The sequence below is a fragment of the Salvelinus fontinalis genome, unplaced genomic scaffold, assembly GCF_029448725.1.
Source record: "Salvelinus fontinalis isolate EN_2023a unplaced genomic scaffold, ASM2944872v1 scaffold_0352, whole genome shotgun sequence".
NCBI classification, from domain to species: Eukaryota; Metazoa; Chordata; class Actinopteri; order Salmoniformes; family Salmonidae; genus Salvelinus; species Salvelinus fontinalis.
This window is the reverse complement of record NW_026600561.1, coordinates 1-23,478: the sequence shown is the minus strand read 5'-3', so window position 1 is coordinate 23,478 and position 23,478 is coordinate 1. Positions and strand designations below refer to the sequence as shown.

At 39.1% G+C, this 23,478-nt stretch overlaps 4 non-coding genes and 1 pseudogene across 4 annotated transcripts; all 5 read left to right on the top strand.

Annotated features, from left to right (window-relative positions):
- The first annotated feature begins 5,036 nt into the window (after positions 1-5,036).
- Positions 5,037-5,200, top strand: LOC129845727 (U1 spliceosomal RNA). The gene has a single exon (XR_008758074.1). It is a non-coding gene; the product is annotated as a U1 spliceosomal RNA (small nuclear RNA).
- Positions 5,201-21,342: 16,142 nt separating this feature from the next.
- Positions 21,343-21,506, top strand: LOC129845726 (U1 spliceosomal RNA). The gene has a single exon (XR_008758073.1). It is a non-coding gene; the product is annotated as a U1 spliceosomal RNA (small nuclear RNA).
- A 223-nt stretch (positions 21,507-21,729) lies between these two features.
- On the top strand, positions 21,730-21,848 carry LOC129845725 (5S ribosomal RNA). The gene has a single exon (XR_008758072.1). It is a non-coding gene; the product is annotated as a 5S ribosomal RNA (ribosomal RNA).
- A 701-nt stretch (positions 21,849-22,549) lies between these two features.
- LOC129845729 (U1 spliceosomal RNA) lies at positions 22,550-22,713 on the top strand. The gene has a single exon (XR_008758075.1). It is a non-coding gene; the product is annotated as a U1 spliceosomal RNA (small nuclear RNA).
- A 223-nt stretch (positions 22,714-22,936) lies between these two features.
- On the top strand, positions 22,937-23,055 carry LOC129845728 (5S ribosomal RNA; annotated as a pseudogene).
- The last annotated feature ends 423 nt before the right edge of the window (positions 23,056-23,478 follow it).

Here is a 23,478-nt window from a genome sequence, read left to right as displayed (position 1 = left end):
AGGATGATAGGAACACTGTGGACAGTTTTCATCTAGTTGCAACATTTGAATACAGAAATAAACACTTTTCCAAAAACAAGCCTCTAAATCATGTTGAAATACAGAAAAAAAACTTTTCAAATACAAGCTCCAAATCATGTTGAAATACAGAAATAAGCACTTTTCAAAAACAAGCTCCGAATCATGTTGAAATACAGAAATAAACACTTTTCCATAAACAAGCTCTGAATCATGTTTGATGCACTCTGTAAGTTAATTTTATTTCAGTACTGTTTAATCAGGATGATAGGAACACTGTGGACAGTTTTCAGCAAGTTGCAACATTGGAATACAGAAATAAACACTTTTCCAAAAACAAGCTCTAAACCATGTTGATAAACAGAAATAAACACTTTTCAAAAACAAGCTCCAAATCATGTTGAAATACAGAAATAAGCACTTTTCAAAAACAAGCTCCAAATCATGTTGAAATACAGAAATAAACACTTTTCCATAAACAATCTCTAAATCATGTTTGATGCACTCTTTAAGTTAATTTTATTTCAGTACTGTTTAATCAGGATGATAGGAACACTGTGGACAGTTTTCATCAAGTTGCAACATTGGAATACAGAAATAAACACTTTTCCAAAAACAAGATCTAAATCATGTTGAAAAACAGAAATGAACACTTTTCAAAAACAAGCTCCAAATCATGTTGAAATACAGAAATAAACACTTTTCCATAAACAAGCTCTAAATCATGTTTGATGCACTCTTTAAGTTAATTTTATTTCAGTACTGTTTAATCAGGTTGATAGGAACACTGTGGACAGTTTTCAGCAAGTTGCAACATTGGAATACAGAAATAAACACTTTTCCAAAAACAAGCTCTAAATCATGTTGAAAAACAGAAATAAACACTTTTCAAAAACAAGCTCCAAATCATGTTGAAAAACAGAAATAAGCACTTTTCAAAAACAAGCTCCAAATCAAGTTGAAATACAGAAATAAACACTTTTCCAAAACAAGCTCCAAATCATGTTTGATGCACTCTTTAAGTTAATTTTATTTCAGTACTGTTTAATCAGGATGATAGGAACACTGTGGACAGTTTTCAGCAAGTTGCAACATTGGAATACAGAAATAAACACTTTTCCAAAAACAAGCTCTAAATCATGTTGAAAAACAGAAATAAAAACTGAACAAAAACAAGCTCCAAATCATGTTGAAATACAGAAATAAACACTTTTCCATAAACAAGTTCTAAATCATGTTTGATGCACTCTGTAAGTTAATTTTATTTCAGTACTGTTTAATCAGGATGATAGGAACACTGTGGACAGTTTTCATCTAGTTGCAACATTTGAATACAGAAATAAACACTTTTCCAAAATCAAGCCTCTAAATCATGTTGAAATACAGAAAAAACACTTTTCAAATACAAGCTCCAAATCATGTTGAAATACAGAAATAAGCACTTTTCAAAAACAAGCTCCGAATCATGTTGAAATACAGAAATAAACACTTTTCCATAAACAAGCTCTGAATCATGTTTGATGCACTCTGTAAGTTAATTTTATTTAAGTACTGTTTAATCAGGATGATAGGAACACTGTGGACAGTTTTCAGCAAGTTGCAACATTGGAATACAGAAATAAACACTTTTCCAAAAACAAGCTCTAAATTATGTTGAAAAACAGAAATAAGCACTTTTCAAAAACAAGCTCCAAATCAAGTTGAAATACAGAAATAAACACTTTTCCAAAACAAGCTCTAAATTATGTTGAAAAACAGAAATAAGCACTTTTCAAAAACAAGCTCCAAATCATGTTGAAATACAGAAATAAACACTTTTCCATAAACAATCTCTAAATCATGTTTGATGCACTCTTTAAGTTAATTTTATTTCAGTACTGTTTAATCAGGATGATAGGAACACTGTGGACAGTTTTCAGCAAGTTGCAACATTGGAATACAGAAATAAACACTTTTCCAAAAACAAGCTCTAACTTGTTGTATAGTGGAGCAAAAAGTTGTGTTAAATGTAACGGAGTGTTAACAGATACTTTCCCTATAGAGAGGTCAGTAAGGCAGGGTTGTCCTTTGTCAGCTCCGTTGTACAGTGTTTCTACAGAACCTTTAGCTGTTTTAATACTTGGAGACAAAGAGGTGAGGGGTGTGGGAATCCCAGGTGGTGGTGTCAGTGTTATACATCAGTACGCTGATGACACTACTTTTACTGTGAAGGATGTAGGTAGCATTGAAAGCATTATGAAAATCATAGATATCTATTGTAAGGCATCGGGGGCTGAAGTTAATGTAGAGAAGACGGAAATTATGTTCATTGGGGATATCAATGCAAATAAGTGTGAGATTCCATTTAAGGTAGCTAAGGATTTTATGAAGGTGCTGGGAGTACATATTGGTGTAGAGGAGAAAGAGGCAAGGGATATAACTTGGACAGGGATCCTCAATAAAATCAAGCAAACTTTGAATTTCTGGAAAAATAGAAAATTAAAATTAAAAGGTAAAATAATTGTAGTAAATGCTTTGGTATCATCTAAACTTGTGTATGTTTTGGGAGTTCTAGACATGCCAGAGTGGGTTCTAAATGAATTGAATAATGTGGTGTCTAATTTTATATGGGATGGTAAAGGTGTTAGAATTGCGCAGAAAACATTGATAGCAGACTATGATGATGGAGGTTTAAAACTTGTAGATTTGGATGTTAAAAGAAAAGCTATTAGGATAAAAATAATAAAGAAATATTTGTATGACAGCTTAGATTATGGCTGGAAACATTTTTTCAAAGTCTATTTAGATGAGAGTGGTGGATGTGAAGATAATGGTTTGTTGATGGGTCTTAAAAGGAAAATGTGTGAAAAGGTACCAGATTTTTATAAAGAAGTGTTAAATGCATGGGCAGAGTTGTTGCCTAATGTGTATTATGAGTGTGGGCATATTGACCTAATTATGAATCATCCTGTTTTTCTGAATGAGAAACTTAAGTACAAAGAAAAGGTGTTATATTGTGAAGTATTCATGAGTGCAGGTCTTAGACAAATAAAAGATTACACATATGAGGTAATTCCAGGTTTTTTTCCTGAGGAAGCTATTTTTGATACCATCCATGAATTGGATGTAGAGGTGGGTAGGGGAACAGTGAGAAATATGTATGAGAAGATAAAAGAAAGTATACCAAGTAAATGGGTGGATTTAATAAATAGTGAAGTTGTTAGGGAAGATTTATTTGTCTTTCCAAATTTGTTTATTGGTAACAGTAAGGAGAAGGCTCATTTATCTAGTATCCCAGTGAAAAGATTCTATAAAATAATGGTAGAGAAAAATGTGAAAAGGCCAGCTGCGGAGAAAGTTTGGAAAGGAATTTTTCCGAATTTGGACGTAAAAAAGATATGGAAAACTTTAAATGTAAAATATAATAGTATGGAATGTGAAAGTAATGATTTTAAAATAAGGCATAATCGTATATATACAAAAGTGGTTTTACATCAAATCAATAGGGAAATAAATAGAGAATGTGACTTATGTGGTGAGTCACCGGAAAATTTAATGCATTTGTTTGTGGAATGTAAGGAGTTAAAAGATTTATTTTGTAAAGTAAAAGGAATGATTCATAGAAACTGGGGGGGTGATATTTTGAAAAAATATGTGTGGGATGAATTGGTGTTATTTGGCGTGTCTGGTAAATGTGAGGGTGTTAATGTGGGTTTGTTGAATGTTGTTTTGAGTTTCTTGAGGTATGCTATTTTTTGTAGGAGGAATTATGCTTTTTTTGAGGGGAAGAAGGTAAGGGTGTGGGATATTTTTGTAGTATTGTTAAAGAAGCATATAGATATGTTTTATTGTTATGGAAAGGAATGTTTTGATGAAGCTTTTGTGGAGGGGAGTGGGTTGATTTCAAACGTGGATGGTGGAAGAATCACTTATAATTTTTGAAAGTATTGGTATGTTTATTAATATATTGGTTTTCATAGTTGTTCGGGAGTCGATTTCAACATGCCTGTTTTGTGAGATTGGAATTTATGTTAGGCTTTTATTATTTTTTGTTGTATTTTATTTATTTGAGTTCTTTGATTTGATAGGGGGTGAATTGTTCACCTGCCTATGTTAGTCTCGGTTTTTGTGTATTGTACATTTGATAAAATATTGTAATTGAAACTTTTTTATAATAAAAAAAAAAAAAAAAAATACGCCCGATCTCATCTGATCTCGGAAGCTAAGCAGGGTTGGGCCTGGTTAGTACTTGGATGGGAGACCGCCTGGGAATACCAGGTGCTGTAAGCATTTTGTCCACTAGGGTGTCCTCTTGCATTATTTCATCAGCATCGCTGCCTTGTAGTAAGCATTTGATGCTGAATTGACTAAATGCAGCTTCTATGGGCTAGTCTCCTATGCCCTTTTAATACAATCAAAGTTCCTTGTGCTGCCAGGGAGCATCTGCCTTTTATTTATAAGACAAATAAGAATATTGTTACTGAATGCAGCTTGTGTGTGCTTTGTGCTCCCTCACCCTGTTCAAATGATTAAAGGAAATACTGCTGGTGAGGAGTGGAACTGGACTGGTGTCTGATGGCCCTGTGTTTTCCATGGTGGAATTACAACCCTTCTTTTAACGGTGTAAATCAAAAGTACAAGAGAATGTGAGATGTTATCGATAATAAATCAATTGGTTTCATGCATTTGTCTGTGTGTGTGTGTGTGTGTGTGTGTGTGTGTGTGTGTGTGTGTGTGTGTGTGTCTGAATGTGATTGTATTTCGTCATATCGCATACATTTGTGATATAAGACAGGTTAAGATATTCAAAAGCTATTGGTGATTTTTTTACAGTGTTGCATGATGGGAATCTAGTGGTTCACTGATATAATCTAGGAAACAAAATAAACTACTTTTTCACCACTGTGTCTGCAAGTGCATTCCTAAACGGCATTTAACGCAGGTCGATGTGATGTGGTATGATCAGAACACAAAGTGGTTACCTTCAGCCGAAAATGTTGTCACTGGAGAGACTTGCCCTCCACCGATGTGTGTAACTCATACTTACCTGGCAAGGGAGATACCGTGATCAAGAAGGCGGTTCACCCAGGGCGAGGCTCAGCCATTGCACTCCGGCTGTGCTGACCCCTGCGAATTTCCCAAATGTGGATATCTCGATTGCATAATTTATGGTAGTGGGAGACTGTGTCTGCGCTCTCCCCTGATCGCTTGTTTAATGACAAACCGTTGCTTGGCGCCAGGCTTGAGGATGACTTGAGTCGATTGCCCGTGCTTATGGAGATCTTTCAAGTCAGTTGAGAAAGACACTTTGTGGACCAATTGAAAGGTAGAAACATTTGTTTGTAGCAAAATATTGTTGACATTTTGTGGAAACATCATGTTGCGAAATGCATGACTTTATGTGGTGTACCAAGAGTTTTTCCTTCGCTTATGGCCGTACCAGCCTGAATGCGCATTTCCTGATTGGAGAAGTGACGACAGGTGCGAGTGTTTGAGCTGTGAGTAAGTGTTTGCTGGAGAGTGTTTGCTCGAGAGCTATTTTTGTTAATTAATTGGTTTTTGAAATATAATTTTTTTTTTGTTCTTGCATTTGAATACTTTTAAGTTTGGTTAATCTTCCCCCCTTGCAGTTTTGCTGCTTGGGGGAGAGTTTCTTTTTTTTCGGATTCATATTTTTTTGAATTGCTATGACGGACAACATGGAAACGATAAACGGAATGGACAAGGACAACGAAAATGCGCAACGGAAGAAAAATTAAGGTAAAGAAGGAATGAAATATGGAAAAGAATACACGGTGGCAATTGAGTTGGAAGGAGAAGACAAAGTGACGACAATGGAACTATTGCGAGCAATTAAGGAGGTGTGTGGAGAGGTGGTGGGATGCCGAATGAAAGGAGAAAAGAAGTATGAAGTTACGATGAGGAATGAAAAAGGAAAAGAACGGCTAATGGATGGAATACGGATAAAGGACACCAAGATACTGGCGAGAGATATTAATGTGAAGGAAGTGGTGGTGTCGTTCATGAATCTCCCAGTATATGTAGAAGATGGTGTGATACTGGGCAAGCTGAGTAGCTGGGGAGTGGAGGCTGTCTCGGAGATAAGGAGGAGAGTTTGGCCAGGAACGGAGGTGGTTGACGGGACACGTTTCTGCAAGGTCAAGTTCACAGGAAAAGTGACATCATTACCTTATTCTACAAGAATTGAGACGTTGGAGGGAGCAGAATATTTCAGAGTCATTCATGACAAACAGGTCAGAGTGTGTCGTATGTGTATTCAACCAGGGCACATAGTTAAAGACTGCCCGGAATTTAAGTGCTTTAAGTGTGGAAATCAAGGACACTATGCGAGAGAATGTGATGGAGAGAAGGAAAGGAATTTTTGTGGTAGATGTAGAAAGAGATTGGCGGAGTGCAACTGTGGAGAGGTTATGGCTGAAGAGGGGAGTCAAGCACTATTCAAGGAAGCAGTGGTATTGACGCAAGAAGGAGAAGAAGATGGAGGAGAGGACGTGGTGGAAGGCGGAGAGACGGAGGAAGGAAGAAGGAAGAAGGACCAGAAGATAAATGAAATTGGGAGCAGTATGGACTCAGAAATAAGAAGAGGGAGTTTTCAGGAGGAGGGGGGGAGTGGACTGGGGGGAAGCACGGGGGACTCACAGGGTTTGGGGGAAAGCACAGCACTAACAAGTAGCTCGGGGGGTGAAGAAATGGAGGGGGTTATGGAGTTGATGACAATACCAGAGACGGCGATGAGCACGGGGAGCACAAAGACTATACAAGAAACGGAGATGAATACGGGGAGCACAACGGATGTGGATGTCAAGGGGGTGAGTTGGCTGGAAAATATGGACTTGGAGGATATATCGGATACGGATGATGTAGAAAAGATTGAAAGAACAAGGGAAGGATACAGGAAGAGGAAAGCGGCGGGAAGAGGGGGAGAGAAAGGGTGGAAGAGGAAATGAAACTGGATAACAGGTAGAGGATAATGAAATTATATATATATTTTTTATTTTTATTTATTAGAATGGTTAATATATTGTCATTAAATGCAAATGGTTTGAGGACAATGGAAAAATTTAATAGAATAGTACAAATGAAGAATTCAGATATTTTATGTATTCAAGAGACGCACTGGGATAATGTATGTGTTTTAGAAGTAAAAAAAATATGGAGGGATTTTATTTATGTAAATAATGGCAGAGGGAATTCAAGTGGGGTTACTATTTTATTGAGGAAGGATGTGGTGGATAATGTGAAACAGATATATAATGATAATAATGGGAGGATTTTAATTGTAGATTTTGAATATATGAGTATGGTTTTTAGAATTATAAATATTTATGCGCCTAATACTGAAATAGAGCGCAAAAATTTATTTTTAGAAATAGGGAAATGGTGTGAGGGGAACTGTATTGTAGTTGGAGATTTTAATGTTAAAATGGATAGACTGGATATGACAAGAGGAGCTATTTTTAGAAATGATGTATCTAGGGGGGTTTTAAAGAAGATGATGTTAGAAAAAGGAATAATTGATATATGGAGAGAGGAAAATCCAGAAAAAAGAGAATTTTCTAGAAGGCAGGTGGTTTTAGGGGATTTAAAACAAACGAGGATAGATCTGGTTTTAGTAAAAGAAGGTTTAAGAAATTTTATGAAAGATATTAAGTATGTTTTTACAACTTTTAGTGATCATGCAGGTTTAACATTTTCAGTGGGATTAGATAAGGAAAGAACAGGGGGTGGAATATGGTGTATGAATGCAGGGGATTTGGGAGATGAGGAATATGGGAAACAACTTAAATCTTTGATAGCATGTGAAATGGAGGATAAGCAGAAAGAGAATGATAAGTGTTCATGGTGGGATAAGGTTAAGGAAAAAATAAAAGTTTTTAGTATAGGATATGCAAGGAAAAAGAGAGGTAGGATGAAAAGAGAAGAAAATGAGTTGAGAGCTAAATTGGATAAAGAAATGAGGAAGTGTGACAGTGAACCTAATTATAATATAGGAAAGTTTTTGGAATTAAAAGCACAATTGACTAAATATGAAATAGATAAGTGTAAGGGTGCAATTGTAAGAAGTAAGGCAAAGTATGTTTTGGAGGGGGAGAAATGTACTTCATTTTTTCTTGGTTTAGAGAAGAATAAACAGAGGAGAACATATATTAGAGAGATCGAAAATATAAAGGGTGAAGTTGTCAATGATTATGTAGAGGTTTTAGAAACAGTGCAGAATTTTTATAAGGATTTATTTAAGAAAGGGGAGGTGGATGAGGGGTGTGTAAAGGAGATATTGGATAGTGTGGATGTGCAAATTAAGGAAGAGGATAAACAAATGTGTGATGGGAAGATAACATTGAATGAAGTTATAGATGCGATTAAGGGTTTACAAGTAAATAAGAGTCCTGGAGTAGATGGAATAATTGCAGAGTTTTATAAAATATATGCCAGTTTTTTAGCACCTATTTTATTGGAAGTTTATCAATATATGGAGGATAATGATAGTATTTCTGAATCTATGGTGACAGGGCTGATAACGATTTTATATAAAAATAAGGGGAGTAAATTAAAACTGGAGAATTATAGGCCAATTAGTTTATTAAATTCGGATTATAAGATTTTAGCTAAGGTACTGGCAAATAGAATGAAGCAAGTTTTAAATGATATTATAGCACCTACACAGAATTATAGTGTGCCTGGTAGAGATATTGCGGATACAATTAATACAATTAGAGATGTGATAAATAAAATGAATCATGATAAGATGGGGGGAATTGTTTTAAGCATAGATTTAAATAAAGCTTTTGATAGGGTGGAATATGATTTTATGTTTAGGGTAATGGATAAATATGGTTTTGGTAATAGAATAATAGGATGGATAAAATTATTATATAAGAAGGCAAAAAGTAGGGTGAAATGTAATGGGGTTTTAACCGATTCTTTTATTCTTGAGAGATCTGTGAGACAGGGCTGTCCTTTATCAGCTTTATTATTCGTTTTATCGGTAGAACCTTTAGCAGCATTTCTTAAAAGAGATAATTTTATAAATTGTGTAGAGACTCCGCAAGGAGGTTTTAGTTTGATACATCAATACGCAGATGATACCACTATAACAGTTAGAGATGAGGGTAGTGTAAAAAGGGTGATGGAGTGTATTAAAGTATATGGACAAGCATCAGGTGCAAAGGTTAACATGGAGAAGTCAGTAGTAATGTATATTGGGAAGATTAATGAGGGGAATTTTCCTTTTAAAGTGGTTAAAGATTATTTTAAGGTATTAGGAGTGTTTTTAGGGGTGAAAGAAATGGAAGCTAGGGATTTGACATGGAGTGGTGTAATAAATAAAGTTAGAAAGGTGGTAAATATGTGGAGGGGGAGGTCTTTGAAATTAAAAGGGAAAGTAATTGTCATAAATTCATTGTTGATGTCAATATTTATTTATGTAATGAATGTTTTGGATATGCCAGAATGGGTTTTATCTGAAATGAATAAAATTGTAGTTGATTTTTTATGGGAAGGGAAGGGGGTGAGAATAGCTTTTAAAACTTTGATTGCAGGTTATGAGGAGGGGGGTTTGAAGTTGGTAGATTTAAGTGTAAGGAAAACAGCAATTAGAGTAAAAATGGTACGGAAATATTTATTTGGTGAATTGGATTATGGGTGGAAAAGGTTTTTTAAAGAGTATTTGCAGGAGGTTGGGAGGATGGGGGACAATGGTTTATTGATGAGTATGAAGAAGGAAATGTTAGGTAATATACCTTTGTTTTACAGAGAAGTGTTTGAGGCTTGGGGGCGGTTTTTACCAAATATTTATTATGAATGTACCAGTTTAGAAAATATTTTAAATCAGCCGATATTTTTAAATCCAAAGATAAAGTGCAATAATATGATGTTGTTTTGTAAATATTTTATGAGGGCTGGGATGAGGCAGATAGGTGACATAGCATATGAGGTAATTCCTGGGTTTCTTCCATTTCAGGCTATATATGACAATGTGGTTGAAGTAGATGAAGAAATAAGTAAAACTACTGTGGAGAATATGTATAAGAAAATATTAGGATGTATTCCCGGGGAGTGGGTGATTTTAATAAACAAAGAGGTGGTTAAAAGATCTAGGGCTTTACCAGTTTTATATTATGAAAGTAATGGGGAGAAACATGTTTTATCAGGTCTAAAAGTTAGAATGGTTTATAGAAAATGTATTTTAAAAGAGATAAAAAGTCCTGCTGCGGAGAAAGTGTGGTCTAGGGTGTTTCCAAACATGGATGTAAAATCAATATGGAAGAATGTAAATGTAAAATATAATTTTATAGAATGTGAAGACAATGATTTTAAATTGAAACATAATAGGATTTTTACAAATGTGGTTTTGCATCAAATAAATAGGGATATTAAAAGAGAATGTGATATTTGTGGTACGGGGGTGGAAAATTTGATGCACTTTTTTATTGAATGTAGTAGGTTGAAAGATTTTCACGAGTTTTTAAAAGGGCTTTTAGTAAAACATTGGGGAGAAGAGATTTTTACTGGGGTGGAGTGGAGGAGGTTGTTTCTTTTTGGTTTAAATGGGAAAAGTAAAGTTTTAAATATTAATTTGATGAATTTTGTAATAAGTCATGCTAGATATGCGATAAGATTAAGAAGGAATTTAGGTCATTATGAAGGGAAAATTGTGAGTGTGGAAGGTTTTTTTAGGAGCATATTAGAGAGAGATATAGAGATAGTATATAGATACGGTGGAGGAAATTTTGAAAAATTGTTTGTGTGGGGGAGTACTTTTATTGAAATTCTGTCAAATGGGAAACTTGTATTTCATTATTAAGTGGATTTAGTGGATGATTGTGTTTTTAATAGGTTTTACTTTATTTATTTTAGATTTTTTGATTTTGTAAAAGGATGAATTGTTCATTCTTTTTTATTATTGATTGAATGTTGTAAATATTATGTGTTTTTTCATAATAAAAGATTAAAAAAAATAAAAAAAAATGCGCATTTCCTGATTGGAGAAGTGACGACAGGTGCGAGTGTTTGAGCTGTGAGTAAGTGTGTGCTGGAGAGTGTTTGCTCGAGAGCTATTTTTGTTAATTAATTGGTTTTTGCAATATAATATTTTTGTTCTTGCATTTGAATACTTTTAAGTTTGGTTAGTCTTCCCCCTTGCAGTTTTTCTGCTTGGGGGAGAATTTTTTTTTGGATTCATTTTTTACTATGACGGACAACATGGAAAAGACAAACGGAATGGACAAAGACAACGAAAAAGCGCAACGGAAGAAAAAGGAAGATAAAGAAGGGATGAAATATGGAAAAGAATATACGGTGGCAATTGAGTTGGAAGGAGAAGACAAAGTGACGACAATGGAACTACTAAGAGCAATTAAGGAGGTGTGTGGAGAGGTGGTGGGATGCCGAATGAAAGGAGAAAAGAAGTACGAAATTACAATGAGAAATGAAAAAGGAAAAGAACGGTTAATGGATGGATTGAGAATAAAGGACACAAAGATTCTGGCGAGAGATATTAATGTGAAGGAATTGGTGGTGTCTTTTATGAATCTCCCAGTTTATGTAGAAGATGGTGTGATACTGGGCAAGCTGAGTAGCTGGGGAGTGGAGGCCGTCTCGGAGATAAGAAGGAGAGTTTGGCCAGGAACGGAGGTGGTTGATGGGACACGTTTCTGCAAAGTCAAGTTTACAGAAAAAGTGACATCATTACCTTATTCTACAAGAATTGAGACGTTGGAAGGAGCGGAATATTTCAGAGTCATTCATGACAAACAGGTCAGAGTGTGTCGGTTGTGCATTCAACCTGGGCACATAGTGAAAGACTGCCCGGAATTTAAGTTTTTTAAGTGTGGCAATCAAGGACACTATGCGAGAGAATGTGATGGAGAGAAGGAAAGGAATTTTTGTGGTGGATGTAGAAAGAGAATGGAGGAGTGCAACTGTGGAGAGGATCGGGCTGAAGAGGGGAGTCAAACAATACTAGAGGAAGCAGTAGTATTGTCGCAAGAAGGAGAAGAAGATGGAGGAGAAGACGTGGTGGAAGGTGGAGAGAAGGAGGAAGGAAGAAGGAAGAAGGACCAGAAGATAAATGAAATTGGGAGCAGTATGGACTCGGAAATAAGAAGAGGGAGGATTCAGGAGGAGGGGGGGAGTGGACTGGGGGGAAGCACGGGGGACTCACAGGTTTTGGGGGAAAGCACAGCACTATCAAGTACCTCGGGGGGTGAAGAAATGGAGAGGGTTTTGGGTTTGAGGACAATAACGGAGGCGGAGATGAGCACGGGGAGCACAGCGATGACGGTGGCAGAAACAGAGATGAATATGGGGAGCACAACGGAGGTGGATGCCAAGAGTGGGAGTTGGCTGGATAGCATGGACTTGGAGGAGATATCGGACACAGATGATGGGGAAAAGATGGAAAGAACGAGGGAAGGATACAGGAAGAGGAAAGCGGTGGGAAGAGGGGGAGAGAAAGGGTGGAAGAGGAAAGAAACTGGATAAGAGGTAAAGGATAATGGAATTATATTTTATTATTTTATTATTTATTAGAATGGTTAATATAATGTCGATAAATGCTAATGGTTTGAGAACAATGGGAAAATTTAATAGAATAGTACAAGTGAAGAATTCAGATATTTTATGTATTCAAGAAACACACTGGGATAATGTATGTGTTTTAGAAGTAAAAAAAATATGGAGGGATTTTATTTATGTAAACAATGGCAGAGGGAATTCAAGTGGGGTTGCAATTTTATTAAGGAAGGATGTAGTAGAAAATGTGAAGAAGATATATAATGATAATAATGGGAGGATTTTAATATTGGATTTTGAATATATGAATAGGGTTTTTAGGATTATAAATATTTATGCGCCGAATAATGAGATAGAGCGGAGGGATTTATTTTTAGATTTAGGGAAATGGTGCAGGGGTAATTGTATTTTAGTTGGGGATTTTAATGTTAAAATGAATAGATTAGATATGGCAAGGGGAGCTATTTTTAGAAGTGACGTATCTAGGGGGGTTTTAAGGAAGATAATGTTGGAAAACAATTTGATTGATATATGGAGGGATGAGAATCCGAACAAGAGAGAATTTTCTAGAAGGCAGGTGGTTTTAGGGGAGTTGAAACAGACACGGATAGATCTGGTTTTAGTAAATGAAGGGTTAAGGAATTTTATGAAGGATATTAAGTATATTTTTACAACTTTTAGTGATCATGCTGGGTTAACATTTTCGGTGGGGTTAGATAGGGAGGGGAAAGGGGGGGGAGTGTGGTGTATGAATGCAAGGTATCTAGGTGATGAGGAATATGGATTACAACTTAAATCTTTGATAGAACATGAAATGGAGGATAAGCAAAAAGGGAATGATAAGTGCCAGTGGTGGGAAAATGTTAAGAAAAAAATAAAAGATTTTAGTATTAGATATGCAAGGAAGAAGAGGAGTAGGATGACAAGAGAAGAAAATAATTTAAGAGCAAAATTGAATGAAGAAATGAGGAAATGTGATATTGATCCTATTTATAATATTGAAAGGTTTTTAGATTTAAAGGCACAATTGAGCAAATGTGAAATAGATAAATGTAAGGGGGCATCTATTAGAAGTAGGGCAAAGTATGTTTTAGAAGGGGAAAAATGTACGTCTTTTTTTCTTGGTTTAGAGAAAACTAAACAGATGAAATCATATATTAGTGAGATAGAAAATGTAAAGGGTGAAGTGGTAAATGATTATGTTGAGATATTAGAAACTGTACAGAATTTTTATAAGGATTTATTTAAGAAAGGGGAGGTGGATGAAGAGTGTGTAAAGGAGATTTTAGGTAGTGTGGATGTGCAAATTGGTGTTGAGGATAAGCAAATATGTGATAGGAAGATAACAGTGGATGAAGTGAAAGATGCAATTAAGGGATTACAAATAAATAAAAGTCCTGGAGTAGATGGACTAATTGCAGAGTTTTACAAAATGTATGAAAGTTTTTTAGCACCAATTTTAATAGAAGTGTATCAATACATGGAAGATAATAATACTGTTTCAGACTCCATGGTGACAGGACTGATATCGGTTTTATATAAAAATAAGGGGAGCAAAATGAAATTAGAAAATTATAGGCCAATTAGTTTATTAAACTCAGATTACAAGATTTTAGCTAAGATATTGGCGAATAGGATGAAGATGGTTTTAAATGATATTATAGCACCTACACAAAATTATAGTGTGCCTGGAAGAGACATAGCTGATACCATCATTACACTTAGAGATGTGATAAATAAAATGAATAGCGATAAGAGAGGGGGAATTGTTTTAAGTATAGATTTTAATAAAGCTTTTGACAGGGTGGAACATGATTTTATGTTTAGGGTACTGGAAAAATATGGGTTTGGAAATAGAATAATAGGATGGATAAAATTATTATATAGAAAGGCAAAAAGTAGGGTAAAATGTAATGGGGTTTTAACAGATTCTTTTATTCTTGAGAGATCAGTGAGACAGGGGTGCCCTTTATCAGCATTATTGTATGTTTTATCGGTAGAACCCTTAGCGGCATACCTTAAAAAAGATCATTTTATAAATTGTGTAGAGACTCCGCAAGGAGGTTTTAGTTTAATTCATCAATATGCAGACGATACCACAATAACAGTTAGAGATGAGGAAAGTGTTAAAAGGGTGATGGAGTGTTTTAAAGTATATGAGAAAGCCTCAGGAGCAAAAGTGAATATGGAGAAGTCAGTAATAATGTATGTTGGGAAGAATAAAGAGGAGATTTTTCCTTTTAAAATGGTAAATGATTATTTTAAGGTGTTAGGTGTGTTTTTAGGGGTGAAGGAACAGGAAGCTAGGGATATGACATGGAGTGGGGTTATAAACAAAGTTAGGAAGGTGGTAAATATGTGGAGGGGGAGGTCTTTGAAATTAAAAGGGAAAGTAATTGTCATAAATTCATTGTTGATGTCAATTTTTATTTATGTAATGAATGTTTTGGATATGCCAGAATGGGTTTTATCTGAAATGAATAAAATTGTAGTTGATTTTTTATGGGAAGGGAAGGGGGTGAAAATAGCTTTTAAAACTTTGATTGCAGGTTATGAGGAGGGGGGCTTGAAGTTGGTGGATTTAAATGTGAGGAAAACAGCAATTAGAGTCAAAATGGTACGTAAATATTTATATGGGGAATTAGATTATGGATGGAAAAGATTTTTTAAGGAGTATTTGCAGGAGGTTGGGAGGATGGGGGACAATGGTTTATTGATGTGTATGAAAAAGGAAATGTTAGGTAATATACCTTTGTTTTATAGAGAAGTGTTTGAGGCTTGGGGGGAGTTTTTAACAAAGATTTATTATGAGTGTACCATTTTAGAAAATATTTTAAATCAGCCAATTTTTTTAAATCCCAAGATACAGTATAATAATAAGATGTTGTTTTGTAAATATTTTATGAGGGCTGGGATGAGACAGATTGGGGACATCTTATATGAGGTCATTCCGGGGTTCCTTCCATGTCAGGCAATATTTGATAATGTGGTTGAAGAAAATGATGAAATAAGTAGAACTACTGTGGAGAACATGTATAAGAGAATATTAGGATGTCTTCCTGTGGAATGGGGTGTTTTAATAAATAAAGAGGTGGCTACAAGAGCTAGGGGTTTACCGGTTTTATATTATGAAAGTAATGGGAAGAAGTATGATTTGTCAGGTTTGAAAGTTAAAAAGGTATATGAAAAATGTATTTTAAGAGAGATAAAAACTCCTGCTTCGGAAAAAGTGTGGTCTAGGGTGTTTGCAAATATAGATGTGAAATCAATATGGAAGAATGTAAATGTAAAATATAATTCTATAGAATGTGAAGACAATGATTTTAAATTGAAACATAATAGGATTTTTACGAACGTGGTTTTACATCAAATAAATAGAGATATTAAAAGAGAATGTGATATTTGTGATAAGGGGGTGGAGAATTTTATGCACTTTTTTGTTGAATGTAGTAGATTAGAAGAGTTTCATAAGTTTTTAAAGGGGATTTTAGTAAAACATTGGGGAGAAGAGATTGTTGATGGGGTTGAGTGGAGGAGGTTGTCTCACGTTGTCTCACGTCACCCCGCTCCTCCGCTCTCTCCACTGGCTTCCAGTTGAAGCTCGCATCCGCTACAAGACCATGGTGCTTGCCTACGGAGCTGTGAGGGGAACGGCACCTCAGTACCTTCAGGCTCTGATCAGGCCCTACACCCAAACAAGGGCACTGCGTTCATCCACCTCTGGCCTGCTCGCCTCCCTACCACTGAGGAAGTACAGTTCCCGCTCAGCCCAGTCAAAACTGTTCGCTGCTCTGGCACCCCAATGGTGGAACAAACTCCCTCACGACGCCAGGACAGCGGAGTCAATCACCACCTTCCGGAGACACCTGAAACCCCACCTCTTCAAGGAATACCTAGGATAAAGCAATCCTTCTGCCCCCCCCCCCCTTAAAAGATCTAGATGCACTATTGTAAAGTGGCTGTTACACTGGATGTCATAAGGTGAATGCACCAATTTGTAAGTCGCTCTGGATAAGAGCGTCTGCTAAATGACTTAAATGTAATGTAAATGTTGTTTCTTTTTGGGTTAACTGGGAAAAGCAAAGTTTTTAATTTTAATTTGATGAATTTTGTTCTTAGTCATGCCAGATATGCTGTAAGACAAAGACGGAATTTGGGACATTATGAAGGGAAAATTGTGAGTGTGGAGGTTTTATTTAGAAGTATTTTAGAGAAAGATATAGAAGTAATATATAAATATGGTGGATGTAATTTTGAAAAATTGTTTGTGTGGGGGAGCACTTTTATTGAAATTGAGTCGAATGGAAAACTTGTTTTTAATTATTAATTGGTTTTGGTGGATGATTGTGTTTTTTTAATAGGTTTCATTTTTCTTTCTTTCTTTTTTGATTTTGTAAAAGGATGAATTGTTCATCCTTTTTTATTATTGATTGAATGTTGTAAATATTATGTGTTTTTTCATAATAAAAGATAAAAAAAAAAAAAATACGCCCGATCTCGTCTGATCTCGGAAGCTAAGCAGGGTCGGGCCTGGTTAGTACTTGGATGGGAGACCGCCTGGGAATACCAGGTGCTGTAAACATTTTGTCCACTAGGGTGTCCTCTTGCATTATTTCATCAGCATCGCTGCCTTGTAGTAAGCATTTGATGCCGAATTGACTAAATGCAGCTTCTATGGGCTAGTCTCCCATGCCCTTTTAATACAATCAAAGATCCTTGTGCTGCCAGGGAGCATCTGCCTTTTATTTATAAGACAAATAAGAATATTGTTACTGAATGCAGCTTGTGTGTGCTTTGTGCTCCCTCACCCTGTTCAAATGATTAAAGGAAATACTGCTGGTGAGGAGTGGAACTGGACTGGTGTCTGATGGCCCTGTGTTTTCCATGGTGGAATTACAACCCTTCTTTTAACGGTGTAAATCAAAAGTACAAGAGAATGTGAGATGTTATCGATAATAAATCAATTGGTTTCATGCATTTGTCTGTGTGTGTGTGTGTGTGTGTGTGTGTGTGTGTGTGTGTGTGTGTGTGTGTGTGTGTGTGTGTGTGTGTGTGTGTGTGTGTGTGTGTGTGTCTGAATGTGATTGTATTTTGTCATATCGCATACATTTGTGATATAATACAGGTTAAGATATTCAAAAGCTATTGGTGATTTTTTTACAGTGTTGCATGATGGGAATCTAGTGGTTCACTGATATAATCTAGGAAACAAAATAAACTACTTTTTCACCACTCTGTCTTCAAGTTCATTCCTAAACGGCATTTAACGCAGGTCGATGTGATGTGGTATGATCTTCTACCGAATAGCAGCACTGTAGAAACTTACATTACAACGGAACGACTTGATTAGCGTAGTGTTAGCTAGTTGTCTTTGCTGTCCTTGTATCCATGATAATTGTGTAGTTTAGAGAAATTTAGAGAAATTGTCGAGGTTACCTAGCCAACTTCTTTCAACAACGCAGCCACTGCTAGCCAGGCTACTTCACCAGCCAGCAGTACTATATCATTTTAGTCAATAAGATCTTTTATTTATTTTTTTGCAACGTAAGCTTAACTTTCTGAACATTCGAGACGTGTAGTCCACTTGTCATTCTAATCTCCTTTGCATTAGCGTAGCCTCTTCTGTAGTCTGTCAACTATGTGTCTGTCTATCCCTGTTCTCTCCTCTCTGCACAGACCATACAAACGCTTCACACCGCGTGGCCGCGCCCACCCTAACCTGGTGGTCCCAGCCCGCACGACCCACGTGGAGTTCCAGGTCTCCGGTAGCCTCTGGAACTGCCGATCTGCGGCCAACAAGGCAGAGCTCATCTCAGCCTATGCGTCCCTCCAGTCCCTAGACTTCTTGGCACTGACGGAAACATGGCTCACCACAGATAACACTGCTACTCCTACTGCTCTCTCTTCGTCTGCCCACGTGTTCTCGCACACCCCGAGAGCTTCTGGTCAGCGGGGTGGTGGCACCGGGATCCTCATCTCTCCCAAGTGGTCATTCTCTCTTTCTCCCCTTACCCATCTGTCTATCGCCTCCTTTGAATTCCATGCTGTCACAGTTACCAGCCCTTTCAAGCTTAACATCCTTATCATTTATCGCCCTCCAGGTTCCCTTGGAGAGTTCATCAATGAGCTTGATGCCTTGATAAGCTCCTTTCCTGAGGACGGCTCACCTCTCACAGTTCTGGGTGACTTTAACCTCCCCATGTCTACCTTTGACTCATTCCTCTCTGCCTCCTTCTTTCCACTCCTCTCCTCTTTTGACCTCACCCTCTCACCTTCCCCCCCTACTCACAAGGCAGGCAATACGCTTGACCTCATCTTTACTAGATGCTGTTCTTCCACTAACCTCATTGCAACTCCCCTCCAAGTCTCCGACCACTACCTTGTATCCTTTTCCCTCTCGCTCTCATCCAACACTTCCCACACTGCCCCTACTCGGATGGTATTGCGCCGTCCCAACCTTCGCTCTCTCTCCCCCGCTACTCTCTCCTCTTCCATCCTATCATCTCTTCCCTCTGCCCAAACCTTCTCCAACCTATCTCCTGATTCTGCCTCCTCAACCCTCCTCTCCTCCTTTTCTGCATCCTTCGACTCTCTATGTCCCCTATCCTCCAGGCTGGCTCGGTCCTCCCCTCCCGCTCCGTGGCTCGACGACTCATTGCGAGCTCACAGAACAGGGCTCCGGGCAGCCGAGCGGAAATGGAGGAAAACTCGCCTCCCTGCGGACCTGGCATCCTTTCACTCCCTCCTCTCTACATTTTCCTCTTCTGTCTCTGCTGCTAAAGCCACTTTCTACCACTCTAAATTCCAAGCATCTGCCTCTAACCCTAGGAAGCTCTTTGCCACCTTCTCCTCCCTCCTGAATCCTCCTCCCCCTCCCCTCCCCTCCTCCCTCTCTGCAGACGACTTCGTCAACCATTTCGAAAAGAAGGTCGACGACATCCGATCCTCGTTTGCTAAGTCAAACGACACCGCTGGTTCTGCTCACACTGCCCTACCCTGTGCTCTGACCTCTTTCTCCCCTCTCTCTCCAGATGAAATCTCGCGTCTTGTGACGGCCGGCCGCCCAACAACCTGCCCGCTTGACCCTATCCCCTCCTCTCTTCTCCAGACCATTTCCGGAGACCTTCTCCCTTACCTCACCTCGCTCAACAACTCATCCTTGACCGCTGGCTACGTCCCTTCCGTCTTCAAGAGAGCGAGAGTTGCACCCCTTCTGAAAAAACCTACACTCGATCCCTCCGATGTCAACAACTACAGACCAGTATCCATTCTTTCTTTTCTCTCCAAAACTCTTGAACGTGCCGTCCTTGGCCAGCTCTCCTGCTATCTCTCTCAGAATGACCTTCTTGATCCAAATCAGTCAGGTTTCAAGACTAGTCACTCAACTGAGACTGCTCTTCTCTGTATCACGGAGGCGCTCCGCACTGCTAAAGCTAACTCTCTCTCCTCTGCTCTCATCCTTCTAGACCTATCGGCTGCCTTTGATACTGTGAACCATCAGATCCTCCTCTCCACCCTCTCCGAGTTGGGCATCTCCGGCGCAGCCCACGCTTGGATTGCGTCCTACCTGACAGGTCGCTCCTACCAGGTGGCGTGGCGAGAATCTGTCTCCTCACCACGCGCTCTCACCCCCCCAGGGCTCTGTTCTAGGCCCTCTCCTATTCTCGCTATACACCAAGTCACTTGGCTCTGTCATAACCTCACATGGTCTCTCCTATCATTGCTATGCAGACGACACACAATTAATCTTCTCCTTTCCCCCTTCTGATGACCAGGTGGCGAATCGCATCTCTGCATGTCTGGCAGACATATCAGTGTGGATGACGGATCACCACCTCAAGCTGAACCTCGGCAAGACGGAGCTGCTCTTCCTCCCGGGGAAGGACTGCCCGTTCCATGATCTCGCCATCACGGTTGACAACTCCATTGTGTCCTCCTCCCAGAGCGCTAAGAACCTTGGCGTGATCCTGGACAACACCCTGTCGTTCTCAACTAACATCAAGGCGGTGGCCCGTTCCTGTAGGTTCATGCTCTACAACATCCGCAGAGTACGACCCTGCCTCACACAGGAAGCGGCGCAGGTCCTAATCCAGGCACTTGTCATCTCCCGTCTGGATTACTGCAACTCGCTGTTGGCTGGGCTCCCTGCCTGTGCCATTAAACCCCTACAACTCATCCAGAACGCCGCAGCCCGTCTGGTGTTCAACCTCCCCAAGTTCTCTCACGTCACCCCGCTCCTCCGCTCTCTCCACTGGCTTCCAGTTGAAGCTCGCATCCGCTACAAGACCATGGTGCTTGCCTACGGAGCTGTGAGGGGAACGGCACCTCAGTACCTTCAGGCTCTGATCAGGCCCTACACCCAAACAAGGGCACTGCGTTCATCCACCTCTGGCCTGCTCGCCTCCCTACCACTGAGGAAGTACAGTTCCCGCTCAGCCCAGTCAAAACTGTTCGCTGCTCTGGCACCCCAATGGTGGAACAAACTCCCTCACGACGCCAGGACAGCGGAGTCAATCACCACCTTCCGGAGACACCTGAAACCCCACCTCTTCAAGGAGTACCTAGGATAGGATAAAGCAATCCTTCTGCCCCCCCCCCCCCCCTTAAAAGATCTTGATGCACTATTGTAAAGTGGCTGTTCCACTGGATGTCATAAGGTGAATGCACCAATTTGTAAGTCGCTCTGGATAAGAGCGTCTGCTAAATGACTTAAATGTAAATGTAAATGTAATGATCAGAACACAAAGTGGTTACCTTCAGCCGAAAATGTTGTCACTGGAGAGACTTGCCCTCCACCGATGTGTGTAACTCATACTTACCTGGCAAGGGAGATACCGTGATCAAGAAGGCGGTTCACCCAGGGCGAGGCTCAGCCATTGCACTCCGGCTGTGCTGACCCCTGCGAATTTCCCAAATGTGGAAATCTCGATTGCAATATTTATGGTAGTAGGGGACTGCGTCCGCGCTCTCCCCTGATCGCTTGTTTAATGACAAACCGTTGCTTGGCGCCAGGCTTGAGGATGACTTGAGTCGATTGCCCGTGCTTATGGAGATCTTTCAAGTCAGTCGAGAAAGACACTTTGTGGACCAATTGAAAGGTAGAAACATTTGTTTGTAGCAAAACATTGTTGACATTTTGTGGAAACATCATGTTGCGAAATGCATGACTTTATGTGGTGTACCAAGAGTTGTTCCTTCGCTTACGGCCATACCATCTTGAAAACGCCCGATCTCGTCTGATCTCGGAAGCTAAGCAGGGTCGGGCCTGGTTAGTACTTGGATGGGAGACCGCCTGGGAATACCAGGTGCTGTAAGAATTTTGTCATCTTGCATTATTTCATCAGCATCGCTGCATTGTAGTAAACATTGGATGACGAATTGACTAAATGCAGCTTCTATGGGCTAGTCTCCCATGCCCTTTTAATACAATCAAAGTTCCTTGTGCTGCCAGGGAGCATCTGCCTTTTATTTATAAGACAAATAAGAATATTGTTACTGAATGCAGCTTGCTTTGTGCTCCCTCACCCTGTTCAAATGATTAAAGGAAATACTGCTGGTGAGGAGTGGAACTGGACTGGTGTCTGATGGCCCTGTGTTTTCCATGGTGGAATTACAACCCTTCTTTTAACGGTGTAAATCAAAAGTACAAGAGAATGTGAGATGTTATCGATAATAAATCAATTGGTTTCATGCATTTGTCTGTGTGTGTGTGTGTGTGTGTGTCTGAATGTGATTGTATTTCGTCATATCGCATACATTTGTGATATAAGACAGGTTAAGATATTCAAAAGCTATTGGTGATTTTTTTACAGTGTTGCATGATGGGAATCTAGTGGTTCACTGATATAATCTAGGAAACAAAATAAACTACTTTTTCACCACTCTGTCTGCAAGTGCATTCCTAAACGGCATTTAACGCAGGTCGATGTGATGTGGTATGATCAGAACACAAAGTGGTTACCTTCAGCCGAAAATGTTGTCACTGGAGAGACTTGCCCTCCACCGATGTGTGTAACTTATACTTACCTGGCAAGGGAGATACCGTGATCAAGAAGGCGGTTCACCCAGGGTGAGGCTCAGCCATTGCACTCCGGCTGTGCTGACCTCTGCGAATTTCCCAAATGTGGAAATCTCGATTGCATAATTTATGGTAGTGGGGGACTGCGTCCGCGCTCTCCCCTGATCGCTTGTTTAATGACAAACCGTTGCTTGGCGCCAGGCTTGAGGATGACTTGAGTCGATTGCCCGTGCTTATGGAGATCTTTCAAGTCAGTTGAGAAAGACACTTTGTGGACCAATTGAAAGGTAGAAACATTTGTTTGTAGCAAAACATTGTTGACATCTTGTGGAAACATCATGTTGCGAAATGCATGACTTTATGTGGTGTACCAAGAGCTGTTCCTTCGCTTACGGCCATACCAGCCTGAATACGCCCCATCTCGTCTGATCTCGGAAGCTAAGCAGGGTCGGGCCTGGTTAGTATTTGGATGGGAAAACGCCTGGGAATACCAGGTGCTGTAAGCATTTTGTCCACTAGGGTGTCCTCTTGCATTATTTCATCAGCATCGCTGCCTTGTAGTAAGCATTTGATGCCGAATTGACTAAATGCAGCTTCTATGGGCTAGTCTCCCATGCCCTTTTAATACAATCAAAGTTCCTTGTGCTGCCAGGGAGCATCTGCCTTTTATTTATAAGACAAATAAGAATATTGTTACTGAATGCAGCTTGTGTGTGCTTTGTGCTCCCTCACCCTGTTCAAATGATTAAAGGAAATACTGCTGGTGAGGAGTGGAACTGGACTGGTGTCTGATGGCCCTGTGTTTTCCATGGTGGAATTACAACCCTTCTTTTAACGGTGTAAATCAAAAGTACAAGAGAATGTGAGATGTTATCGATAATAAATCAATTGGTTTCATGCATTTGTCTGTGTGTGTGTGTGTGTGTGTG